This window comes from Nelumbo lutea, chromosome 5, assembly GCF_056320005.1.
Source record: "Nelumbo lutea isolate HS-2025 chromosome 5, American lotus-T2T, whole genome shotgun sequence".
In the NCBI taxonomy this organism is placed as follows: domain Eukaryota; kingdom Viridiplantae; phylum Streptophyta; class Magnoliopsida; order Proteales; family Nelumbonaceae; genus Nelumbo; species Nelumbo lutea.
In genome coordinates this window covers 14,224,045-14,229,562 of record NC_142688.1, presented here as the reverse complement: position 1 = coordinate 14,229,562, position 5,518 = coordinate 14,224,045, and the positions used below count along the sequence as shown (strand labels likewise).

Genomic DNA, 5,518 nt, shown 5'->3' with positions numbered 1-5,518 from the left:
CAGAAATCTGTAACAGATAATTTCCTGGGATTTGTAACTGATAATTACAATAATTAATAATTATTAGCTATATACAAAACATTTCAGCTGTAATTAATTTCAGTTAGCCATACTGAAAATTATTTCAATAATTGTTTTTTTAAATTAATATTTTTTTTAGATAATTAAGTTTCCAGACTATCGATAACTACTGTTATTTAAATTATTGTAATAATTATTAATACGTTATTATCATTATAATATATATATATAACTAAATTCCCCGTACTAAGTACGGGGTCATTCACTAGTTTCAAATGTGAAACAGATGCCAAATGCCAAATCGAGAAAAATCAGAGTTCGTCTCATGTAAGTGATTTGAGAGGAACTTTGGTTGAACAAAAATAAATGCCAAATGCCAACATGATTTGAGTTGCCCCAAATGCTAGTCATATACCAAGTCCCATATGCCGTGAAAAATTCCGTCGAAAATGAAGAATTTAATCGAAATGAACAGAGAATAACGTCAGACCTAAGGTGCTCTGTTTGCTCAAAATTAGATCAGTGATCAGTCTCCAACTTTGAATGAGATTATGTTGCTTTGTTATTGTTAAGTTTAATTTTCAATCTGAAATGGACCATACTTTGAGATGAAATGATTGAGATCATCTCATCGATCATTCGATACTATATATTATAACAGGGAGGTGATGAAAGCAGAAACAAAAACTGGGACGTGAGACGATTGAGATCATCTTCTCTCAATATTTTTTAATAATTTTTCAATAAAACGAAAACGAGGAAGGTAGTCTGCTCTTGAACACGAACTGAGGATTTAGCCAAAAAAATGTAAAATTGGTTGGGTGCTATCCTTTTCACTACTGCGCTATCTATTTTCTGAAAATCAACGAACGAAAGGTTGGTGATCGTATTTTGGTTTATTTTCTGAATCTATAAGATGAAACTTTTCATACTGTACCACGATTGCATCAATGCTCCCAACTTAGAATCGCATTTTGGAGTCAATTTCTCAATGTATAATGAGTTTTCATTCGTCTATTAAGTTGTTTGTTGGGAGTGGGAGGGTCTGAAAAATGAACGTGATGAATTTTAAAATTTTAAAAATAAAAAAAAAATTATCTAAAGGGATTTGGGAGAAAAATGGAAGAGGCAATATCTATGATGCTGAAAAGGTATGATATATTTGATACCTGTAAAAGGGAAAGAGTAATGAAAATTTGAAATGCCAACAGAACCTTAGCGCCCGCACATCCACGACCAATAAGCTGAGAAACAGCCCAGACCAAAGCTTTGCTACTAGTATTTGCATAAAAGAGGCTGGCACTCGCTCATGTGACAACAGGATATCAATATTTTACTCGATATATGTAAGTGTTCATTAATAATTAGGAGCGATCGTAGGTTGGGCCTGATTTTGGGTGTATGTATTTTAAGTATAAATTTTTAGGGAAAACTTTCTATCAGTACCCTGTATTTTGGTTCGTGAGATAATTTGGTCCCAAATTTTAAAATGTGATAATTTAGTATTTAAATTTTTGGAATACAACAATCTTGTATCTATTGTTAATGGACTGTCAGTTTGATATATCATGTGACCTCATATGTAATTTAAGACTTTTGAAAATGTCAAAATTACTCTTGAAAATAAAATATATTGTTCATCATTTTCTTCCTCAAGAAGATGAAACAGAATCCAAGTTCTCTGTCACAAACACCATAAACACGATCTTTTCTAATAAGCCCACTCATTGGATGGTTGGAATTGCTCTAGATCATTCTTGTTTTTTTTTTTATATATTCTAATGAGAAATGTGTCAACTAAATCCCCGATACATATGCGGCATGCCCAAGGTTCCAACTCCCAGCCAGGCCTAACTCTTTTTTTTTTGTCTTCACGTCCTATCCAATTTCAATGTCTCGCCTGAATCCCCATCAATAGGGGTGGCCACGAGCCAAGCTCTTCATGAGCTATTCAAGCTTGGCTCATGAAAAGCTTGACTCGGCTCAGTTTCAACTGAGCTTTGAGCCAAGATCAAGCCCAATTTATAGGATCATTTATTAATCGAGCCGAGCTCGACCCTAATAAAGCTCGGCTCGTGAGGCTCGTGAGCCGAGCTCAAATACATACATACATACAAGGTTCAAAGTATCAACACATATCGGCCCATATCGACCGATACGTATCGTTTTGGGACCCCTCCGATACACCCATACCGACGTATCAAGCATATCAATATTTTGAACCTTGCATACATATAATAATTATAGTATTATTATTATTATTTTTATATATAATTTTTTTATTTTTATAAAACAATTTTCTCAAGTCGAGCTTAAGCCGAACCGAGCTCAAACTTACAAACTTTTGACTTGAGCCGAGCTCGAGCTTGAGCCTCATACTGCCTTGGCAAGCTGAGCTTGAATAACGCTATTCGACTCGGATCGGCTCAAATCCACCCCTACCCGTCGAATGAAGCTTCAACTGATTTGGTAAAGGAGCTCAAAAGATTAGCATGGAGATCAACCACCCTCCTGAATGTTGTTGTTAAGCTTCTGGATTAGAACCACAAGCAATTTTCTTGTACAGAACGCAAGCAAAATTTGTGCAAGTTTGAATAAAGAAAAATAATTCTTACAAGAAAGTAAGCTAAGGGATTTTGGCCAAGGACACTGTCCGGATAAGTTGTTATTGTTCAACCTCCTACACAATTAGATACAAGGAAACAAAGAAAAGATAAAAAGAGATTAGATGCAAAGGACTAATGAGAATGAAGCATGAATTCAACAAAGAAAGAGATGAATAGCTCTATGTGTTTATTCAAAAAGCTCACGGGTATGGCAAATTGTTGAGTTGACCCAAAGACATGGGAATGTTGCCAGAGAACAGTGGGAAGGTTTTCGAGCTCCATTGGAATTTCTCCAAAAATGTTATTGTTTTGCAATAACCTGCAAATTTCAACCCAAATAAGAAAATAAAAAAGCAGAAGAAAAGCGCAAATGGATGTGTGAAAATTTCAGTTTGCTATTTGGTTGGTTACCTCTTAGAGGAAAATTTTAAAATGGATGAAAATTTTGATGATTGGTTCTAATTTTAGCGGATGGTTGATAAAAAAAATTAGATAACCCTTGAAGGGTATTTGTGTCTTTTTACATGTCACTCAATAGTTGGTTAACGACAGATATTAGATTGTCGCGTTGGATTATCGTTTTTTAAAGTTCGGAAACCAAATTGTCACTCAAGCCAGAATACATGGTACTGATAAGGAATTTTCCCAAATTTTAAATATATAATATTTAAAATATATTTTATATATGCCATATTATATTTAGTATTTACATATCAAATATCATATAAATTTATATTATATATTTATAATATCTTTGGCTGGACCAGGCCGGGCTGAAAAAATCAACCCATGGTGTCAATGCCACGGCATACTGGACAAAAATACATCAGATCCAGATTTGACTGGTATTTTATTACTGGCGTTGAGTATTATTATTGGTTCTTACAGCCCGCTGAACGGCTATTGCGTTCAGCTGATCCTTTCTCTATGGTAGACATGATTAAACTTGGCCAATCCCTCCTCCACACGAGCAAACCTGATTGAACTCGGCGAGTTTACCATGTGCTGGAGGCGAGACTCATTTTATTTTCATTCTAAAATTAAGTTTTATACATGAAGAATAACACAACCAGACAGAAAATACAAAATAGTGGAAAACCGATCAGATAGATCGTCAGATCGAAGATTGAGAAAAAAAATACTGTCGATGCTTATATTGAGCCACTTACAAATTGAATTCTAGTTTACTGGCAGTCCATTGTTCAGTGTCCCTCTTCCGTAGAAAAGCTCCTAATAGGAAGGGTAGATGAAACCAAGCTGTGAGAGCAATACGAAATCGAGTTCGTTGGTCCAGACAAAAAAAAAAGGAGAAAGGTTGCATTTCATTCGGATCCGAACGCGAACGTCAAACAGAAACTCCAGAGCGATAACAGCACCAGGATACAAAAAAATGCCTCGACCGAGCTGAAAATCATGATCTGCCTGTTCTTCTCTCGCTCTCTGGCCAATTCTATCTTCAGATTTGTAATGGTTCTCAGCAACCGGTCTCTTTTCTGAGAGAAATAAAACGAAAACTCGATAAGTAGATGCAGAGCAAATTCGAATACAGAAATGGAAACGCGAATCTCATTGAAGATCTGGCGTTTACATCTTCCTCCTCGCCGTCGTCTCTTGTGCTCGCATTGCAGTAAGCCTGGAGAGACTTCAGCGATGAAATAAGGAAATTTGCTCTCATACAGCGGATCGCAATCTGAGATTTCAAAGCTTCACCTTTCGTCCCCATGTCTTCTCCCTCCATTCTTGCCGTGCCCCCTCTTTCCCTCGCGACGTCCTGGCTTAAAAAGGAGGGAACCTGCACTTTGTTTTTTAAATTGGAGTAGGAGTCGGGAGCATTTAAGCGAACTAGCGTTGTTAACATGAACCGGAGGCAGGGTATACCGCCCACCCTCACCCTGTGTCCCTGAGGGTATGTCAGATAATCAGATCGATCGTCTTGTCTGCCAACACAAAGCTTCAAGGATCTCACGACTGGGCCTTGGATAGCCCCATAAGGCCATAATATGCCTGGCCTGAGTCCAATGTGCGGGACCGGACCTGGGCTTGCACAACGCTCCATATACCTGAACCAGATGCCGTATATAGCCGATGCCCATGATCATTACTAACAAGCAACAGCCCTTGCAAAAATGGATCGGATCAGATTCGGTAAAGGGAATATCCATCCGAACATAAAAGAAAGAAAAAGAAAATCCATTTGATCCGAATTCGATAAGAATTCATTAGATTTTTCAAGAATATGATTCAAATTCAAATTCGAATATCTTATCGAAATTCCGATTCAATTAGATTTTTAATAAAAGTAATATATTATATTATTTATTTAGTTAATATAATAATATTTTGGAAAAGTTACTAATTAGTATCCTGTACTTTGGACCTAGTGCCATTTTGGTCACCAAACCTTAAAATGTGACAATTTAGTACCCGAATTTTCAAAATGTGCCAATTCAGTACCTATTGTTAATCAGCCCGTTAATCAGCTGTTAAGTGGTATTTGAAAATATATAAATGCCCTTTGAGTGTCATCTAATTCTCTATATCAGCCATCCAAATGTTGATAAAAAAAATGAATAATCCAAAATCCTTGCATCTTCTAATCAAGAAAGTTGGAGTGATGTCTCAATGGACATTTTAGTGACCCCAACTTTCTTAAATAGAAGAGGAAAGTACTTGGGATTGCTCATTTTTTATCAATGTCTGAATGGTTGATAAAGAAAATTAGATGACACTTGAATGGCATTTGTGTCTTTTCAAATGCCACTTAACAGCTGGTTAACAACAAGTAGTGGATTGGCATGTGTTTGAAAGTCCGAGTACTAAATTGTTGCATTTTAAAGTTTAGGGACCAAAATGGCACTAGCCCCAAAGTATAGAATACTAATTGAGAATTT

The 5,518-nt window shown here is 36.2% G+C and overlaps 1 long non-coding RNA gene across 2 annotated transcripts; it reads right to left on the bottom strand.

The window, feature by feature from the left end:
• Window positions 1-2,508: 2,508 nt before the first annotated feature.
• On the bottom strand, window positions 2,509-4,596 carry LOC148850491 (uncharacterized). 2 transcript variants are annotated; one of them, XR_016099686.1, is made up of 3 exons: window positions 4,216-4,546; window positions 3,797-4,120; window positions 2,509-2,946 (listed from the first exon to the last, which is right to left on the bottom strand). It is a non-coding gene; the product is annotated as an uncharacterized LOC148850491 (long non-coding RNA). The 2 variants fall into 2 exon arrangements; XR_016099685.1 differs by lacking the exon at window positions 2,509-2,946 and having other exon boundaries at window positions 3,622-4,120; window positions 4,216-4,596.
• Window positions 4,597-5,518: the final 922 nt, after the last annotated feature.